The 20,024-nt window shown below is 47.6% G+C and overlaps 1 protein-coding gene across 1 annotated transcript in view; it reads right to left on the bottom strand.

Annotated features, from left to right (window-relative positions):
• The window catches only part of UNC93A (unc-93 homolog A), a 428,511-nt gene that overhangs the window by 141,779 nt on the left and 266,708 nt on the right, over positions 1-20,024 (bottom strand). The gene's annotated exons all lie outside the window — the stretch shown is intronic.

The following is a 20,024-nucleotide window of genomic DNA, read 5'->3' as shown; positions in this document are numbered from 1 at the left end:
GTATTTAATTTGAGGGGTACCATTATATATATGTGAGCTCTCTATATATGTAGCTGAGTGTCAGCGCTCCTTCTCAGATTCCTCGATTGTGGTTTCAGTCCACTGTATACAGACGATTAGGTTTTGATGCTGCGGTGACATGTTATATAGAGCCGCTATGATTTTCCCTGTTTACTATGCGGCGCATTGCGCTTTCCCTGGGACTGATGTAGTCCCTCCCGCTGCTCAGCCATTGGTTAATCCTGTACCGAGCCTCCTGGCCGGATTAGCTGTTAGGCAAGGACGTGTCTAGCGGGGCGGGGTTTCACCCTGTAAATCTCGGCGTTCTGGGATTTCACCCTGTAAATCTCGGCGTTCCATTACAGCGCCAATTTGTTTGCACACCAGCACGCTGCGCCTCAACCTGGAGGTGGTCAGCTTAGGCAGGAAAGTAGATTACAGTGACAGCACCGTAACTCACACTAGAGGAATTCGGTGTTAGGCAGGTCACCGTACTGCTGCTTAGTGTTCATAGCCTCGGTCAAACACCTTTGTCAGAGGCTTTGGGCTGTGTTACTCGTGGTGCACTTTGCTCCTGATGAATTGCATGTTTAAATGCATGGAAACGCGTAGAGCTTTGACCACCAAGGAAAGTGTCAGGGCAATCTTTGCTCCAGACACATCCATTGGAGATTAGAATGTTGCCCTGCTGCAGTCCTGCACCTGTACTATGCTAGTGCAGTGAATGTCTGCGCGCTGACATTCGCTGTTAGGAGGGATACCTGGTGTCCTGCTGGGACCAGTTATCCACCTAGATAGTACCTTCACCCAGGTCATACATACTGGAACCTGTGGTGTTTTAGCCCCCTAAGTGTTGGTGGGTTTCAGTTTGTGGGATCCACCTTATATCTCGAGTTGGCTCTAGGGCCATCTATGTGGTTGCTATAAGGTGTGGTCCCATAAATCAGTGAAGATTTAGTCCCAGTTCTAGGGATCCCAAGCCAGAATCTTGTCTTGGCTGAGACAAAAGATCATCATTCCCACCCTGAGCTTTCAGCCTCAGCTGGTAGAAAGCAAGAAGCCACCTCCAGAACTCTAGGAAGAACCATACCCTGTGAGCACAACTGTGAGTACCGTCCAGAGACCAGGAGAAGCCAAATTCCTCCTCAGCTAGTCAGTCCCCAATACAGCAGAAGATAGTACAGAAGATATAAATACCTGCCACATTACAGAGCCACAAGCAGACGACTTATCCTGCAAGAGAGCTCCAGGCACATGATAGAAGCAGAAGATAGATTCTTGCCATACATTGCCAATATGTGCTGGGACTTCAGACTAATGCTGTATCTCGCATGGATTAAAGCTGCAACAAGTAAAGACCAGTTTGGATTATATCTGTCTGGATCTCAATTATTACTGCAAATACCTCAATTACTCCTTCTAGCAACACACTCATTTTATTGCAAGTGAGCCAGGATCCAGGAGTCAAGCCGTACCCAGATAGGAGACACCGTTGACACTATACCCACTACTATACAGAGACATTACACCACTCTGGCATTCCTAACCTGGTACGAGAGTTGCAACACCTTAAAGGGCCCTGAGACTGTACCCTGCGCAAGCTGCAATTGGCGTCACAAACAAAACTATTAACTATCATTTACACCTGACCCAGTCATTGCATATTATAGCGTCAGAGTGCATTATTCCAATCCGGCTTACTGCAACTGCTGCACAGAAACTGCATTAAAATCAAAGTATTTGAACAAAGCGACTTCGAATCTATGATTCGAAGGTTGATTCGCTCAAGCCTACTTATAATATTACAGATTCAATTAATTAGTTTTCTGGAGAAGGGTTGTTGATCCAGGGAATTATTCTGATTGCCTGATTGGAGTCAGGAATGAATTGTTTTAATTTTTTCTTCCTTTGGATCAACTTGCAGGATAATAGGCTGAATTGGATAGACGTTTGTCTTTTTTCAGCCTTACAAACTTTGTTAGAGTGGATTCGCATTGGCGTTATGGCGTTCCGCTAAAGGTTCTGTTATAACAGTTATAACGGAATATAACAGATTTTTAGGGCAGGAAGCAAAACGCAATCCTTTAAGAGGCATTCCGTTTTTCTCCATTCGAATACATGTTGTGGGGACTCCTGCTGCTGCTTATTAGCTTCGCATTGCTGCAGGTTTGTCTCTAGGTGCTGCAGATTAGCCTCCATGACGGCCTTCACAACAGCCTCTATTTTGTCGTGGGGCACTGGTTGTAATACAGCTGGTTTAATTGGATGAATGGTATAGATAGGCCCAACCGAATATCTGGGTCATTTGGAAACACAGTAATTTATTGCACATCTAATAAAAATGTGAAAGACAATCTCTGGTGCATGTATACAGTTCACCTATAAATGGTAAAAGGGGATGATGGTACTAAATATCACTCAATATAAATAGCAGAGGCCGACCTCCATAAAATCAAAAAATCACATTAGTAAATTCAAATACAATAAAATATAATAAAAATGGATAAGCGCATAGGTGATGAATATGTCTCATGGGTTTGTGTATTGTATGTTAGATCTTTTTGTTCACACTTCCAGAGAAAACGATGCGTTAATCATATAATTTGCGTTCTGACACTGACACGTTCAGTGTGTTCTCCAAGAGTTCATCTGATAAAGGATGGTTTATGTGCTGTGACTAATCCACTCTATATTTTCCCCAATTGTCTGCAAAGTGTTCTTTCACAATATCGTTAAAAATCAGGGTACTCACGGTTATTGCAACCAAACTGCGGACAGAGTTTCGCGCTGTGTGGTGTCCCACCTGTATTCAGCGTGATCCTCGTTACTTACGCAGTAAATCTCGTGAGTTATCACGAGAGCTGGAACATTCACCCTGTTAGTCTTGCCGGCTTTCAGTCCCGGGGTATATAGATCCGTGGACAGCTGTTAATTGTAGCTAATCAAGCTTGTAGAGAAAGGTTCTGTAGACAGGATCCTGTTTGTTGCTTCAATTGTACATATCTGTACTTTTCTTCAAAGAAACACTTGGGTACTTTGTAAATAACATTACAGTTATAGTGCTTTTTTGTTCTCCTCCTGCTTGCGTTTTGTATTGTCTTATATCCAAAATCTGTATGTTATAGATCTAACTTGTCAAAATACATCTATAAGGTCAGCCATCTTTCCAAAAATGGACATATTCAAGGATTATGTGGCTTTTGAAGTGATGTCCTCCCAGTAAGGAAGACCCCGGATTTAAAACGAGGTACCCCGGAGAATTTTTTAAATCCGGGGTCTTCCTTACCAGGAGGACATCACTTCAAAAGCCACATAATCCTTGAATATGTCCATTTTTGGAAAGATGGCTGACCTTATGGATGTATTTTGATTTTGGATATAAGACAATACAAAACGCAAGCAGGAGGAGAAAAAAAACGCACTATAACTGCAATGTTGGTATATCTATGTCTTTGCGATTCTTTATGCAAATATAGTATTAGACTTAACAGTCGAATTTTGAGAAGGTATTATATTAATATATATGTCTAACTACAAAATTACATTTTGTTAAATGCCTGTCAGTAGCAATGAGAAAATATGAATCAGATATATACAATAGAATGCTTTTGAAATTCTGGAAACAAAGAAACAGAAAACGCATGTGGGACCAAAAAACGCATCGAAAACACATTAAAACCGCAATGCTAAGTTACATGCGTTTTTTGTGCTAAAATGTCCCCAAATATGTGTTTTGATGTTTTGGATGACTATTATGCTATTGAAACCTAAGTTTATGCATGCATCTGAGTATTATGGTTTTCTCTGAACGAGAAATATATTTTTCTTCCCAGACCATCACCATCTCCTCTGCCTTCAAGCAGGTCACCAGGATCTACAAAAATGTTGTGAGATCCTGGTGGGAGGTACAGTCCTTGGACACTTATATTGGGAATAGAATTGTCCCTCGGGGTCTACAGAATCCCATCACACCAGCAGCTCGGCTCAGATCCACGGATTTTCTCAAAAAGTGGGAGAAGGAATCCGTGGATTTATCTCTGAAACTAATGAAACTCCTATTAGAGGAGGAAAGGAGTGTTCTGGCGTCTGTGGAGATCGAACTGAAGGAAGCGATTGAGTCAACTAAAAAATTCAGTAGTCATACTAATTTTAACAAAAAAGAATCCCTCCTTCAAACCTCAATAGAAAAATACACAGCTCAACTTAAAGAAAAGAAACACTCCTTGTTTAACAGGGACATCAGAGATTTCAAGGAGGGCAAAATCTTTGATTACAGTATCAAATACTCTGATGCCCTTGAGTTAGACACTCAGGTTTCATCTTCAGAGGGTGAACTCGAGTCGGAGACTGCTGGTGTCAAGCGAACAGGGCCCCAGTCTATTAGAAGACCGTATGGTGGCAGAAATAGGGGTCAGGGGAGAAGGGGACGAGGGGGTAGAGGTTATAGTAGCAGGGGGGGGGGTTTAGACAATACTCCTCCGGTATCTCAATACCTGCTACGGAACAAGCAATGATATCCCCCCAATTTTCCCGAATGACATCTAACATCTCAGCCAGTGCCAAGAAGGTTGAGTTACAAATTATTAACTTATCTTCCCATGTTCTCACCACTATGGAAACCCAAGTTTTACAGAAGGGCCTTTCGTTTGTCCCCATGCGAAGGTTCGACTGTTTTGGGTGGGTGAAAGATTTAAATTTGTTTGCGCGCAAACTGAAATGGCGCAAGTTTTTTGTCACCCATGACCGTAGGAAATGTGAAGAACTAGGAATTGAGATGTCGGACTTGCCGGATGTCCAAATTTTGGCTGATCTGTTTGCTGAGGGACAACGGGTTCCAGGGGATGGTCCCTTTACAAACCTTAGACTACCATCTACCAAAATGCCCCCCATTAGTAATTGTACCCCTATTGACACATTTGTGTCTGTGGTTTCCAGCAAGCTAAGTCAGATTGATTCCCATGTATTCAGCATGGACAACCTGAATGAACAGGAGAGAGAGGCTCTCTGTGGACGCTCCAACAGGACAAGGAGCTGGTGATCAAACCCTCAGACAAGGGCGGAAATATTGTGTTCTTGGGGCACGAGCAATACCGCAATATGTGTATGAGAGTGCTCAAGGATAAGCTTACATATGAACAACTCCCGTCTGATCCTACACCAGCTTATAGGATGGAATTGTCCTGTATCCTGAATAACAGAACTGAATTAGCTTTTCTCCTACCTGCACACCCAGTCACACCCGCCTTTTATTGCCTCCCCAAAGTCCACAAGGGGTATGAGCCTCTAAAGGGTAGGCCTATAGTGTCTGGGACTAATTGCCTGACGGCCAATATCAGTACATACGTGGACACTGTTTTACGCCCATTTGTCAACAGTTTACCCTCACATGTCAGGGACACCATGGAGGTACTGGGACGTTTAAATGGTGTCCATTGTGACAAGGACACTTGTTTGGCTAGTCTGGACGTGGAGGCGCTCTACAGCTCAATTCCCCATGATTTGGGCTGTGGAGCGGTCCTCACGTTCCTCCAACAAAGAGGTGAGCATTACAGGAACCACAACACCTTTGTTATGGAACTCTTGAGTTTCATTCTCAAGCACAATGTGTTTCTGTTTGATGGGCGGATTTTCCACCAGCTCAGGGGGGTCGCAATGGGCAGTCCCTGTGCCCCGACCTTTGCGAACCTCTACCTGGGCTGGTGGGAAAGAGAGGTGGTCTTCTGTGAGGATATGGAGCATTTTACATCTGTCATCCCCCTCTGGATCAGATACATCGATGATGTGCTGGTCCTGTGGGGGGGTGGCAGAGTTCTGTTCCAGGAGTTTGTTGCAGCCCTGAATATCAATACACTAGGGCTATTTTTTAGGTCAGAGATTGATCCTACTGTCATTTCCTTCTTAGATCTCACCATTTCACTTGATGCTGATGGGCACATCAGTACTAACGTTTTTAGGAAGCTTACGGCTACCAACAACTTGTTGAAATGGGAGAGTGGGCACCCGTTGGCCCTCAAAAGAGGGATCCCAAAAGGACAATATCTAAGGGTGAGGAGGAATTGTTCTCAATTAAGTGACTTTAGGGTGGCTGCGAGAGATCTTCAGCAGAGGTTTCAGCGTCGCGGCTATCCCCAGCGATGTCTCTGAGACAGGCGTACCAACATTCATTAAGTACCAACAGGGATCTTCTGTTATCCCCCAAAAAGAGGGATACTAGTGACAACACTGTCAGAATCATTGGTACGTATGATAGTGCCCATGAGGCTGTACGCCAAGTCCTCATTGAACACTGGGATATACTTAAATCTGATCCCGATATTGGCAGTATGATTCCATCTAGACCCTCAGTCACCTACCGGCGTAGCAACAACTTACGAGATATGTTGACACACAGTCTATATGTAAGCCCTAAACCACAGTCTTGGTTGCGGAATCCGCTCACAGGGACGTTTCCCTGTGGATCTTGTAAATTCTGTGGATTTATAGATAAGACCAAGAGTTTTGCCAGCAGCACCTCAGAGCAGACTTTTTTTATCATGTCATTTCACAACTGCAAGTCGGTTGGTGTAATCTACCTGATGACATGCGTATGCGGCATTAAATATGTTGGCAAAACCATTAGAGAGCTTAGGCGACGCATTGGGGAACATGTTTTGGACATTACGAACCTGAAAGACACCCCGATTGCACGCCATGTATCAGATTTTCACAGTGGAAATACATCATCGGTTAAATTTCAGGTGATTGATTCTGTGAAGATGTCATCTAGGGGCGGGGATTGTGACCGCATCCTGTTACAAAAAGAGGCAAGATGGATTTTTTCCTTGAATACCATCAAACCATCAGGCCTCAATGATGCCATCTCGTATGTCCCCTTTATATGAATGTACACTGGCCTCTTCCAGACGTATGTCCATTCATGTATTTAATTTGAGGGGTACCATTATATATATGTGAGCTCTCTATATATGTAGCTGAGTGTCAGCGCTCCTTCTCAGATTCCTCGATTGTGGTTTCAGTCCACTGTATACAGACGATTAGGTTTTGATGCTGCGGTGACATGTTATATAGAGCCGCTATGATTTTCCCTGTTTACTATGCGGCGCATTGCGCTTTCCCTGGGACTGATGTAGTCCCTCCCGCTGCTCAGCCATTGGTTAATCCTGTACCGAGCCTCCTGGCCGGATTAGCTGTTAGGCAAGGACGTGTCTAGCGGGGCGGGGTTTCACCCTGTAAATCTCGGCGTTCTGGGATTTCACCCTGTAAATCTCGGCGTTCCATTACAGCGCCAATTTGTTTGCACACCAGCACGCTGCGCCTCAACCTGGAGGTGGTCAGCTTAGGCAGGAAAGTAGATTACAGTGACAGCACCGTAACTCACACTAGAGGAATTCGGTGTTAGGCAGGTCACCGTACTGCTGCTTAGTGTTCATAGCCTCGGTCAAACACCTTTGTCAGAGGCTTTGGGCTGTGTTACTCGTGGTGCACTTTGCTCCTGATGAATTGCATGTTTAAATGCATGGAAACGCGTAGAGCTTTGACCACCAAGGAAAGTGTCAGGGCAATCTTTGCTCCAGACACATCCATTGGAGATTAGAATGTTGCCCTGCTGCAGTCCTGCACCTGTACTATGCTAGTGCAGTGAATGTCTGCGCGCTGACATTCGCTGTTAGGAGGGATACCTGGTGTCCTGCTGGGACCAGTTATCCACCTAGATAGTACCTTCACCCAGGTCATACATACTGGAACCTGTGGTGTTTTAGCCCCCTAAGTGTTGGTGGGTTTCAGTTTGTGGGATCCACCTTATATCTCGAGTTGGCTCTAGGGCCATCTATGTGGTTGCTATAAGGTGTGGTCCCATAAATCAGTGAAGATTTAGTTGCTGTTTTCTGCAGTGACGGGCAGATACCCCTATATTTTAACAAAATAATTGAATAAAGCATTCTTTATTTTGTTTTAGCGTCCTACCCCCACATACATTTGTTTTAAGTTCTGTGTGAAGCAAATGAAGGGTTAGTGATTTGTTTGATACAACAATCCAGTTCCATATATTTAAGATGACTTGCACTCCAATTAAATATATGGTATATAAGGGTGTAACGGATCTCCTGGCACCCCGACCGGGTACCTCCGTTGATAAATGCTCCCAGTGCCTCCCGAGGACTCCAAGCACTCCGCTCGACAACGATAAGACCACAGTAACCAGGAAAAGGAACAGCTCTTACAAGAGCTAGGAGTAATAGCCAGGGGAGTATACAAGTATAGCAATCCCCACACACATGAGATGAGGCTCTATGTTGAGTGTAAAAACAGGAACACTTTATTGAGGGCTATCCGCCCGTATTTATGCAGGTCCCCATCTGGTGTACATGCCCCTAGGGGACCTAGGGGCAAGAGGCTGGCAACCAGGCCCCTCCAAAACCCAGTGGCGAGGTCATTTTCGCCACACATCTCCCCCTCCCAGGGAATACTAACCAGATACCTGACCTCACGCCGGTCGGTACCTGAGTTAGTCTGGCAGCCCACCCACAACCAAATACTGGACCTGTTGAATTTGGTAGCCTGTCTCTGTCCAGTGAATCCACCAAGGTTATATTGGTAGCTGGTACTCCCGGTCTCTGTGTTGCACCATGGCTTGGAGTGGAGGTTGCTTTGTGGGCAGGGATCAGCGGTACTCTGCCCTGGTGCCAGCGCTACCACGGAAGAAGCCTGGTTGGAGTCTGGTTGTTGGAGGGGGAGACCGACTGTCTCCCCTTTGGCTAAACAGCACTGTTGCTGGGGGACAGGACCGATTGTCCCTACCCCCTGTGCTGTAAGTGCAGAGACCACGGTCCCATCTGCACTGTTGTGGGGCTTACTGTCTCCCCCTGGTGCATTAAGCTGCCGCTGGGGAGAGGGGGTAACGAGCTCCTCTCCCATATATACTTCCAGCCGCTGGGGAGGGCAACCGACCGTCTCCGCTCCCAATACAGTGTCCTGCTGCTCTCTGTTCCCTGTAGGACACTCTGCTGCTGGGGGACAGGACTGACTGTCTCTGCCCCCTGTAACTCAGCCTGCTGCTGGGGAATGGAGACTGGGCTCCCAATTCCCTGCAGGACTGGTGGAGAGACCTCGGTCCCATCTCCACTGGCCACCTGGGGTTCTTCCCAGTAAACATCCACAATAACCTCCCAGCTGAAGGGCTCTGGACCTGAGTCTGACTTCTTGCTGTCCTGCTGAGCCTTCCCAATGGAGTGGAAGAGATCTCTGTAGTCCTGCTCCAGTTCCCACTCCAGGGTTGCTAGGTGAGCCAGGTCTTTCTCTACCTCATGGGGGTCATCCCAATCCTGCCTAGCCTCCCTCTCGTAGAAAATGTCCTGAAGTCTGGACTGTGCAGGGCTCCCGAAGTCAGGCTCTGCAATGGACTCCCATAACAAGCCAGGACCATCAAACTCCTCTCCCTCCGGCTTGTTCTGCTCAGCTGTCCAGGGTATATACTGTGCCATATACCACCAGAGCGCCTGGTAGGCATCCTCCAGCCATAGCTCCTGCCATACCCGGTGCTCCAGTTCCTTCACCCATTCCCCCAGGGGCTGCTCTCCCAGGAAGGGCATCCGCAGGGCCACTTGCTTCTGCAATCGCTGCTCTTCACTGGGGAGACTCTCGCCTCGCTGGTATTGTACATTGTCCAGGGCCTGGTACCAGATGCCTTTCCTTAATGCATCCCGGCCATCCAGGTCTTCCTCATCGTATGCCACTGCTGGTTCCATCCTGCTGCTGTCAGAGTCGCTGTACTGGGACATGCGTTGCCCTCAAATTGTAATTCCAGGCAATGGTGTCTCCTGTAGCTGTCCTTCTGGCTGTGGGAACGATCCCGCCGCTTGCCACCAATGTAACGGATCTCCTGGCACCCCAACCGGGTACCTCCGTTAATAAATGCTCCCAGTGCCTCCCGAGGACTCCAAGCACTCCGCTCGACACGGATAAGACCACAGGAGCCAGGAAAAGGAACAGCTCTTACAAGAGCTAGGAGTAATAGCCAGGGGAGTATACAAGTATAGCAATCCCCACACACATGAGATGAGGCTCTATGTTGAGTGTAAAAACAGGAACACTTTATTGAGGGCTACCCGCCCGTATTTATGCAGGTCCCCATCTGGTGTACACGCCCCTAGGGGACCAGAAGGAAGACTGTGACACAGGACAGATACGTAGCACTCAGGATACACAGACACAACACATCCCCACAATGCATCATGGTTTCCTCCTCTCTGCCCTGGAGACACCTGAGGAGCAATTCAATTATCTCTCAGGACAAAGGGAAATCACCAATACACATGTGGGAACAACAGGACAGGATTAAATGCAGTTTAAATGCATGGAAACGCGTAGAGCTTTGACCACCAAGGAAAGTATCAGGGCAATCTTTGCTCCAGACACATCTATTGGAGCTTAGAATGTTGCCCTGCTGCAGTCCTGCACCTGTCCTATGCTAGTGCAGTGAATGTCTGCGCGCTGACATTCGCTGTTAGGAGGGATACCTGATGTCCTGCTGGGACCAGTTATCCACCTAGATAGTACCTTCACCCAGGTCATACATACTGGAACCTGTGGTGTTTTAGCCCCCTAAGTGTTGGTGGGTTTCAGTTTGTGGGATCCACCTTATATCTCGAGTTGGCTCTAGGGCCATCTATGTGGTTGCTATAAGGTGTGGTCCCATAAATCAGTGAAGATTTAGTTGCTGTTTTCTGCAGTGACGGGCAGATACCCCTATATTTTAACAAAATAATTGAATAAAGCATTCTTTATTTTGTTTTAGCGTCCTACCCCCACATACATTTGTTTTAAGTTCTGTGTGAAGCAAATGAAGGGTTAGTGATTTGTTTGATACAACAATCCAGTTCCATATATTTAAGATGACTTGCACTCCAATTAAATATATGGTATATAAGGGTGTAACAGATCTCCTGGCACCCCGACCGGGTACCTCCGTTGATAAATGCTCAGAGTGCCTCCCGAGGACTCCAAGCACTCCGCTCGACACCGATAAGACCACAGTAACCAGGAAAAGGAACAGCTCTTACAAGAGCTAGGAGTAATAGCCAGGGGAGTATACAAGTATAGCAATCCCCACACACATGAGATGAGGCTCTATGTTGAGTGTAAAAACAGGAACACTTTATTGAGGAGTACCCGCCCGTATTTATGCAGGTCCCCATCTGGTGTACACGCCCCTAGGGGACCAGAAGGAAGACTGTGACATAGGACAGATACGTAGCACTCAGGATACACAGACAAAACACACCCCCACAATGCATCATGGTTTCTTCCTCTCTGCCCTGGAGACACCCGAGGAGCAATTCAATTATCTCTCAGGACAAAGGGAAGTCACCAATACACATGTGGGAACAACAGGACAGGAATCACCACCCAAACACACAATGTCACACCCTCACAGCAAACACAGACATTTAACATATTCCCAGATAGCTCAAGTCTGAGTGCATATCATTAGGTGAATAGCACTCAGAATACACAAATACAATAACATTAGCTATCTGGGTATCCTCACATAACATACAATACAATTACACAGACAGATGGTTCTGTCACACACCTCAAAACCCCACATGTCCCCATATGGCTTGGATCTGAGCGCTCAGATGCCACAAACACAGTCAAATCGCCATGGGGTTCAAGTTTTGCATGGGCTGATGAGAGGGCCCATAATCCTGGGGCAAGAGGCTGGCAACCAGGCCCCTCCAAAACCCAGTGGCGAGGTTATTTTCGCCACACATCTCCCCCTCCCAGGGAAGACTAACCAGATACCTGACCTCACGCCGGTCGGTACCTGAGTTAGTCTGGCAGCCCACCCACAACCAAATACTGGACCTGTTGAATTTGGTAGCCTGTCTCTGTCCAGTGAATCCACCAAGGTTTTATTGGTAGCTGGTACTCCCGGTCTCTGTGTTGCTCCATGGCTTGGAGTGGAGGTTGCTTTGTGGGCAGGCATCAGCGGTACTCTGCCCTGGTGCCAGCGCTACCACGGAAGAAGCCTGGTAGGAGTCTGGTTGTTGGAGGGGGAGACCGACTGTCTCCCCTTTGGCTAAACAGCCCTGTTGCTGGGGGACAGGACCGATTGTCCCTACCCCCTGTGCTGTAAGTGCAGAGACCACGGTCCCATCTGCACTGTTGTGGGGCTTACTGTCTCCCCCTGGTGCATTAAGCTGCCGCTGGGGAGTGGGGGTAACGAGCTCCTCTCCCATATATACTTCCAGCCGCTGGGGAGGGCGACCGACCGTCTCCGCTCCCAATACAGTGTCCTGATGCTGGGGAAAGGAGACTGGGCTCTCTATTCCCTGCTGGACACTCTGAGGCTGGGGGATAGGACCGACTGTCTCTGCCCCCTGTAACTCCGCCTGCCGCTGTGGAATGGAGACTGGGCTCCCAATTCCGAATAAATCACACGGCCGCTGGGGAATGGAGACTGGGCTCCCAATTCCCTGCAATTCACACTGCCAATAGGGAGAGGGGGTAACAAGCTCCTCTCCCATACATACTTCCAGCCCCTGGGGAGGGAGGCCGACTGTTTCCGCTCCCAATACAGTGTCCTGTTGCTGGGGAAAGGAGACTGGGCTCTCTGTTCCGTGTAGGACACTCTGCCGCTGGGGGACAGGACTGACTGTCTCTGTCCCCTGTAACTCAGCCTGCCACTGGGGAATGGAGACTGGGCTCCCAATTCCCTGCAGGACTGGTGGAGAGACCTCGGTCCCATCTCCACTGGCCACCTGGGGTTCTTCCCAGTAAACATCCACAATAACCTCCCAGCTGAAGGGCTCTGGACCTGAGTCTGACTTCTTGCTGTCCTGCTGAGCCTTCCCAATGGAGTGGAAGAGATCTCTGTAGTCCTGCTCCAGTTCCCACTCCAGGGTTGCTAGGTGAGCCAGGTCTTTCTCTACCTCATGGGGGTCATCTCAATCCTGCCTAGCCTCCCTCTCGTAGAAAATGTCCTGAAGTCTGGACTGTGCAGGGCCCCCGAAGTCAGGCTCTGCAATGAACTCCCATAACAAGCCAGGACCATCAAACTCCTCTCCCTCCGGCTTGTCATGATCAGCTGTCCAGGGTATATACTGTGCCATATACCACCAGAGCGCCTGGTAGGCATCCTCCAGCCATAGCTCCTGCCATACCCGGTGCTCTAGTTCCTTCACCCATTCCCCCAGGGGCTGCTCTCCCAGGAAGGGCATCTGCAGGGCCACTTGCTTCTGCAATCGCTGCTCTTCACTGGGGAGACTCTCGCCTCGCTGGTATTGTACATTGTCCAGGGCCTGGTACCAGATGCCTTTCCTTAATGCATCCCGGCCATCCAGGTCTTCCTCATCGTATGCCACTGCTGGTTCCATCCTGCTGCTGTCAGAGTCGCTGTACTGGGACATGCGTTGCCCTCAAATTGTAATTCCAGGCAATGGTGTCTCCTGTAGCTGTCCTTCTGGCTGTGGGAACGATCCCGCCGCTTGCCACCAATGTAACGGATCTCCTGGAACCCCGACCGGGTACCTCCGTTGATAAATGCTCCCAGTGCCTCCCGAGGACTCCAAGCACTCCGCTCGACACCGATAAGACCACAGGAGCCAGGAAAAGGAACAGCTCTTACAAGAGCTAGGAGTAATAGCCAGGGGAGTATACAAGTATAGCAATCCCCACACACATGAGATGAGGCTCTATGTTGAGTGTAAAAACAGGAACACTTTATTGAGGGCTACCCGCCCGTATTTATGCAGGTCCCCATCTGGTGTACACGCCCCTAGGGGACCAGAAGGAAGACTGTGACACAGGACAGATACGTAGCACTCAGGATACACAGACACAACACATCCCCACAATGCATCATGGTTTCCTCCTCTCTGCCCTGGAGACACCTGAGGAGCAATTCAATTATCTCTCAGGACAAAGGGAAATCACCAATACACATGTGGGAACAACAGGACAGGATTAAATGCAGTTTAAATGCATGGAAACGCGTAGAGCTTTGACCACCAAGGAAAGTGTCAGGGCAATCTTTGCTCCAGACACATCTATTGGAGCTTAGAATGTTGCCCTGCTGCAGTCCTGCACCTGTACTATGCTAGTGCAGTGAATGTCTGCGCGCTGACATTCGCTGTTAGGAGGGATACCTGATGTCCTGCTGGGACCAGTTATCCACCTAGATAGTACCTTCACCCAGGTCATACATACTGGAACCTGTGGTGTTTTAGCCCCCTAAGTGTTGGTGGGTTTCAGTTTGTGGGATCCACCTTATATCTCGAGTTGGCTCTAGGGCCATCTATGTGGTTGCTATAAGGTGTGGTCCCATAAATCAGTGAAGATTTAGTTGCTGTTTTCTGCAGTGACAGGCAGATACCCCTATATTTTAACAAAATAATTGAATAAAGCATTCTTTATTTTTTTTTAGCATTCTACCCCCACATACATTTGTTTTAAGTTCTGTGTGAAGCAAATGAAGGGTTAGTGATTTGTTTGATACAACAATCCAGTTCCATATATTTAAGATGACTTGCACTCCAATTAAATATATGGTATATAAGGGTGTAACGGATCTCCTGGCACCCTGACCGGGTACCTCCGTTGATAAATGCTCCCAGTGCCTCCTGCCTCCCGAGGACTCCAAGCACTCCGCTCGACACCGATAAGACCACAGGAACCAGGAAAAGGAACAGCTCTTAAAAGAGCTAGGAGTAATAGCCAGGGGAGTATACAAGTATAGCAATCCCCACACACATGAGATGAGGCTCTATGTTGAGTGTAAAAACAGGAACACTTTATTGAGGGCTACCCGCCCGTATTTATGCAGGTCCCCATCTGGTGTACACGCCCCTAGGGGACCAGAAGGAAGACTGTGACATAGGACAGATACGTAGCACTCAGGATACACAGACAAAACACACCCCCACAATGCATCATGGTTTCTTCCTCTCTGCCCTGGAGACACCTGAGGAGCAATTCAATTATCTCTCAGGACAAAGGGAAGTCACCAATACACATGTGGGAACAACAGGACAGGAATCACCACCCAAACACACAATGTCACACCCTCACAGCAAACACAGACATTTAACATATTCCCAGATAGCTCAAGTCTGAGTGCATATCATTAGGTGAATAGCACTCAGAATACACAAATACAATAACATTAGCTATCTGGGTATCCTCACATAACATACAATACAATTACACAGACAGATGGTTCTGTCACACACCTCAAAACCCCACATGTCCCCATATGGCTTGGATCTGAGCGCTCAGATGCCACAAACACAGTCAAATCGCCATGGGGTTCAAGTTTTGCATGGGCTGATGAGAGGGCCCATAATCCTGGGGCAAGAGGCTGGCAACCAGGCCCCTCCAAAACCCAGTGGCGAGGTTATTTTCGCCACACATCTCCCCCTCCCAGGGAAGACTAACCAGATACCTGACCTCACGCCGGTCGGTACCTGAGTTAGTCTGGCAGCCCACCCACAACCAAATACTGGACCTGTTGAATTTGGTAGCCTGTCTCTGTCCAATGAATCCACCAAGGTTATATTGGTAGCTGGTACTCCCGGTCTCTGTGTTGCTCCATGGCTTGGAGTGGAGGTTGCTTTGTGGGCAGGGATCAGCGGTACTCTGCCCTGGTGCCAGCGCTACCACGGAAGAAGCCTGGTTGGAGTCTGGTTGTTGGAGGGGGAGACCGACTGTCTCCCCTTTGGCTAAACAGCACTGTTGCTGGGGGACAGGACCGATTGTCCCTACCCCCTGTGCTGTAAGTGCAGAGACCACGGTCCCATCTGCACTGTTGTGGGGCTTACTGTCTCCCCCTGGTGCATTAAGCTGCCGCTGGGGAGAGGGGGTAACGAGCTCCTCTCCCATATATACTTCCAGCCGCTGGGGAGGGCGACCGACCGTCTCCGCTCCCAATACAGTGTCCTGCTGCTGGGGAAAGGAGACTGGGCTCTCTATTCCCTGCTGGACACTCTGAGGCTGGGGGACAGGACCGACTGTCTCTGCCCCCTGTAACTCCGCCTGCCGCTGTGGAATGGAGACTGGGCTCCCAATTCCGAATAAATCACACGGCCGCTGGGGAATGGAGACTGGGCTCCCAATTCCCTGCAATTCACACTGCCAATAGGGAGAGGGGGTAACAAGCTCCTCTCCCATACATACTTCCAGCCTCTGGGGAGGGAGACCGACTGTTTCCGCTCCCAATACAGTGTCCTGTTGCTGGGGAAAGGAGACTGGGCTCTCTGTTCCCTGTAGGACACTCTGCCGCTGGGGGACAGGACTGACTGTCTCTGCCCCCTGTAACTCAGCCTGCCGCTGGGGAATGGAGACTGGGCTCCCAATTCCCTGCAGGACTGGTGGAGAGACCTCGGTCCCATCTCCACTGGCCACCTGGGGTTCTTTCCAGTAAACATCCACAATAACCTCCCAGCTGAAGGGCTCTGGACCTGAGTCTGACTTCTTGCTGTCCTGCTGAGCATTCCCAATGGAGTGGAAGAGATCTCTGTAGTCCTGCTCCAGTTCCCACTCCAGGGTTGCTAGGTGAGCCAGGTCTTTCTCTACCTCATGGGGGTCATCCCAATCCTGCCTAGCCTCCCTCTCGTAGAAAATGTCCTGAAGTCTGGACTGTGCAGGGCTCCCGAAGTCAGGCTCTGCAAAGGACTCCCATAACAAGCCAGGACCATCAAACTCCTCTCCCTCCGGCTTGTCATGCTCAGCTGTCCAGGGTATATACTGTGCCATATACCACCAGAGCGCCTGGTAGGCATCCTCCAGCCATAGCTCCTGCCATACCCGGTGCTCTAGTTCCTTCACCCATTCCCCCAGGGTCTGCTCTCCCAGGAAGGGCATCCGCAGGGCCACTTGCTTCTGCAATCGCTGCTCTTCACTGGGGAGACTCTCGCCTCGCTGGTATTGTACATTGTCCAGGGCCTGGTACCAGATGCCTTTCCTTAATGCATCCCGGCCATCCAGGTCTTCCTCATCGTATGCCACTGCTGCTTCCATCCTGCAGCTGTCAGAGTCGCTGTACTGGGACATGCGTTGCCCTCAAATTGTAATTCCAGGGAATGGTGTCTCCTGTAGCTGTCCTTCTGGCTGTGGGAACGATCCCGCCGCTTGCCACCAATGTAACGGATCTCCTGGCACCCCGACCGGGTACCTCTATTGATAAATGCTCCCAGTGCCTCCCGAGGACTCCAAGCACTCCGCTCGACACCGATAAGACCACAGGAGCCAGGAAAAGGAACAGCTCTTACAAGGGGACCAGAAGGAAGACTGTGACACAGGACAGATACGTAGCACTCAGGATACACAGACACAACACATCCCCACAATGCATCATGGTTTCCTCCTCTCTGCCCTGGAGACACCTGAGGAGCAATTCAATTATCTCTCAGGACAAAGGGAAATCACCAATACACATGTGGGAACAACAGGACAGGAATCACCACCCAAACACACAATGTCACACCCTCACAGCAAACACAGACATTTAACATATTCCCAGATAGCTCAAGTCTGAGTGCATATCATTAGGTGAATAGCACTCAGAATACACAAATACAATAACATTAGCTATCTGGGTATCCTCACATAACATAAAATACAATTACACAGACAGATGGTTCTGTCACACACCTCAAAACCCCACATGTCCCCATATGGCTTGGATCTGAGCGCTCAGATGCCACAAACACAGTCAAATCGCCATGGGGTTCAAGTTTTGCATGGGCTGATGAGAGGGCCCATAATCCTGGAGCAAGAGGCTGGCAACTAGGCAACTCCAAAACCCAGTGGCGAGGTTATTTTCGCCACAAAGGGTACGTCTGCTCATAGCTGAGTTACCACTGAAGAAGGGGTAAGAGACTACATATACTCCGAAACGCGTTTGGTTTGAACAAATTATTTACAAAGTACCCAAGTGTTTCTTTGAAGAAAATAATTGAAGCAACAAACAGGATCCTGTCTACAGAACTTTTCTCTACAAGCTTGATTAGCTACAATTAACAGCTGTCCACGGATCTATATACCCCGGGACTGAAAGCCGGCAAGACTAACAGGGTGAATGTTCCAGCTCTCGTGATAACTCACGAGATTTACTGCGTAAGTAACGAGGATCACGCTGAATACAGGTGGGGCTCCACACACTCCTGATTTTTGCCAATATTGTGAAAGAACACTTTGCAGACAATTGGGGAAAATATAGAGTGGATTAGTGACAGCACATAAACCATCCTTTATCAGATGAACTCTTGGAGAACACACTGAACGTGTCAGTGTCAGAACGCAAATTATATGATTAACGCATCGTTTTCTCTGGAAGTGTGAACAAAAAAATCTAACATACAATACACAAACCCATGAGACATATTCATCACCTATGCGCTTATCCACTTTTATTATATTTTATTGCATTTGAATTTACTAATGTGATTTTTTGATTTTATGGAGGTCGGCCTCTGCTATTTATATTGAGTGATATTTAGTACCATCATCCCCTTTTACCATTTATAGGTGAACTGTATACATGTACCAGAAATTGTCTTTTACATTTTTATTAGATGTGCAATAAATTACTGTGTTTCCAAATGACCCAGATATTCGGTTGTGCCTATCTATGCCATTGATCCAATTTATTTTAATGATAGGGAGATTAATTTTGATATCAGCACCCATCCATCTCACATATCCGTAGAGCCACTCAAATTTGCCTATACCATTTTTTCACAGCTGGTTTATTGTACGACATACAACCATGCCTGAAAAATGCAGAAACCAAAAATATTGGCATTCATGCCAGCCTCACTGCTCTTGCCCGCATCCTATACCAATTGTGGGGACTCGCTCTGGTAGACAGGATTAGCGGATGCGGTATAGAGGCAACAACAAGTTCTTTGGATCAAACAGTTCAGTGTTTTATTCACACTTTAGGCAAGTGACAAAACAACCAGTCATATTCAAACAAAAAGTTACCTTGCGGTGTTGGTGGTAATTCACGCCATGCAGCAATTCTGCCTCAAAGAGTCCTTGCTGATAGCAGAACCAACCTGTTTTCATGCCAAACAGGTAGCAAGCCTTCATCCAGACACAAGGCTCCCAAATCACAACACAGAGACATGGTCTTCTGAGCCCAGCTGCCTATTTAAGGACAACCAGGTGCTGCCAAAACCCGGAACGGCATTTAAAATCCGGTTCAGTATTTGACCTCACCTGGCTGTATATCAGCACGGCAGCACATGCTGGGAGGAAAATACCTGTTTACCCAGACAAAACCTCTCACTGTGTGATAATGTGTATGGGAACACATAACCGTTCAGTTGGTTTCCGTTATACATGACGGAAAAAATAGTTCTGTCGATAGGACATTTTTTTTCCGTCATATATAACGGAACCATTATGTGTCCTCACAGACATGTATTTGGACGGAGCAAAGCGGAATATCTCTTAAAGGCTTCAGTTTTGCTTTCCGTCCTAAAATCCTATTATATTCCATCATAACTTTATTATACGGAACATTTAACGGAACTCCCTAATGCTAATGCGAACCCGCCCGTACTATGCTACTAATTACTATGAAATATGTTTGCTACTGTATCCTAACCACTTTTTATGCAATGTACAACATATTCAGTAACATGGCTATCATAATGGCGTAATGATTGCTGTATTGTTATTTTTAGTCTTTAGTCTTTTTTCAAAGAATAGCAAGAATTTTTTTTTTTTTTGCAGTGATGTGAAACATCTTTTGAACTAGATGCTCTGATGTAGTAATGCCTTCAGTTACATGGTTATGATTTGCATTGCTGATGTGAAATGCATTTGCTGATGTATCCTATTCATCTTGCAGTAATGTACAATGTATTCAATAACAAAGCGATAACGTAGTGAGATGCCCAATTACAAAAGGTAGGCAGAAACTAGTTTCTAGAAAAAAAATAAAAAAAGAAAGAAAGAGGCAATTCATCAGTGCTTGCAAGAATGTAAAATGTATGGAAGTTTTGAAATAAACG

This window comes from Bufo bufo, chromosome 4, assembly GCF_905171765.1.
Source record: "Bufo bufo chromosome 4, aBufBuf1.1, whole genome shotgun sequence".
Classification (NCBI taxonomy): domain Eukaryota; kingdom Metazoa; phylum Chordata; class Amphibia; order Anura; family Bufonidae; genus Bufo; species Bufo bufo.
Note: the sequence above shows the minus strand (reverse complement) of the source record. Positions and strands in the feature narration are given on the sequence as shown.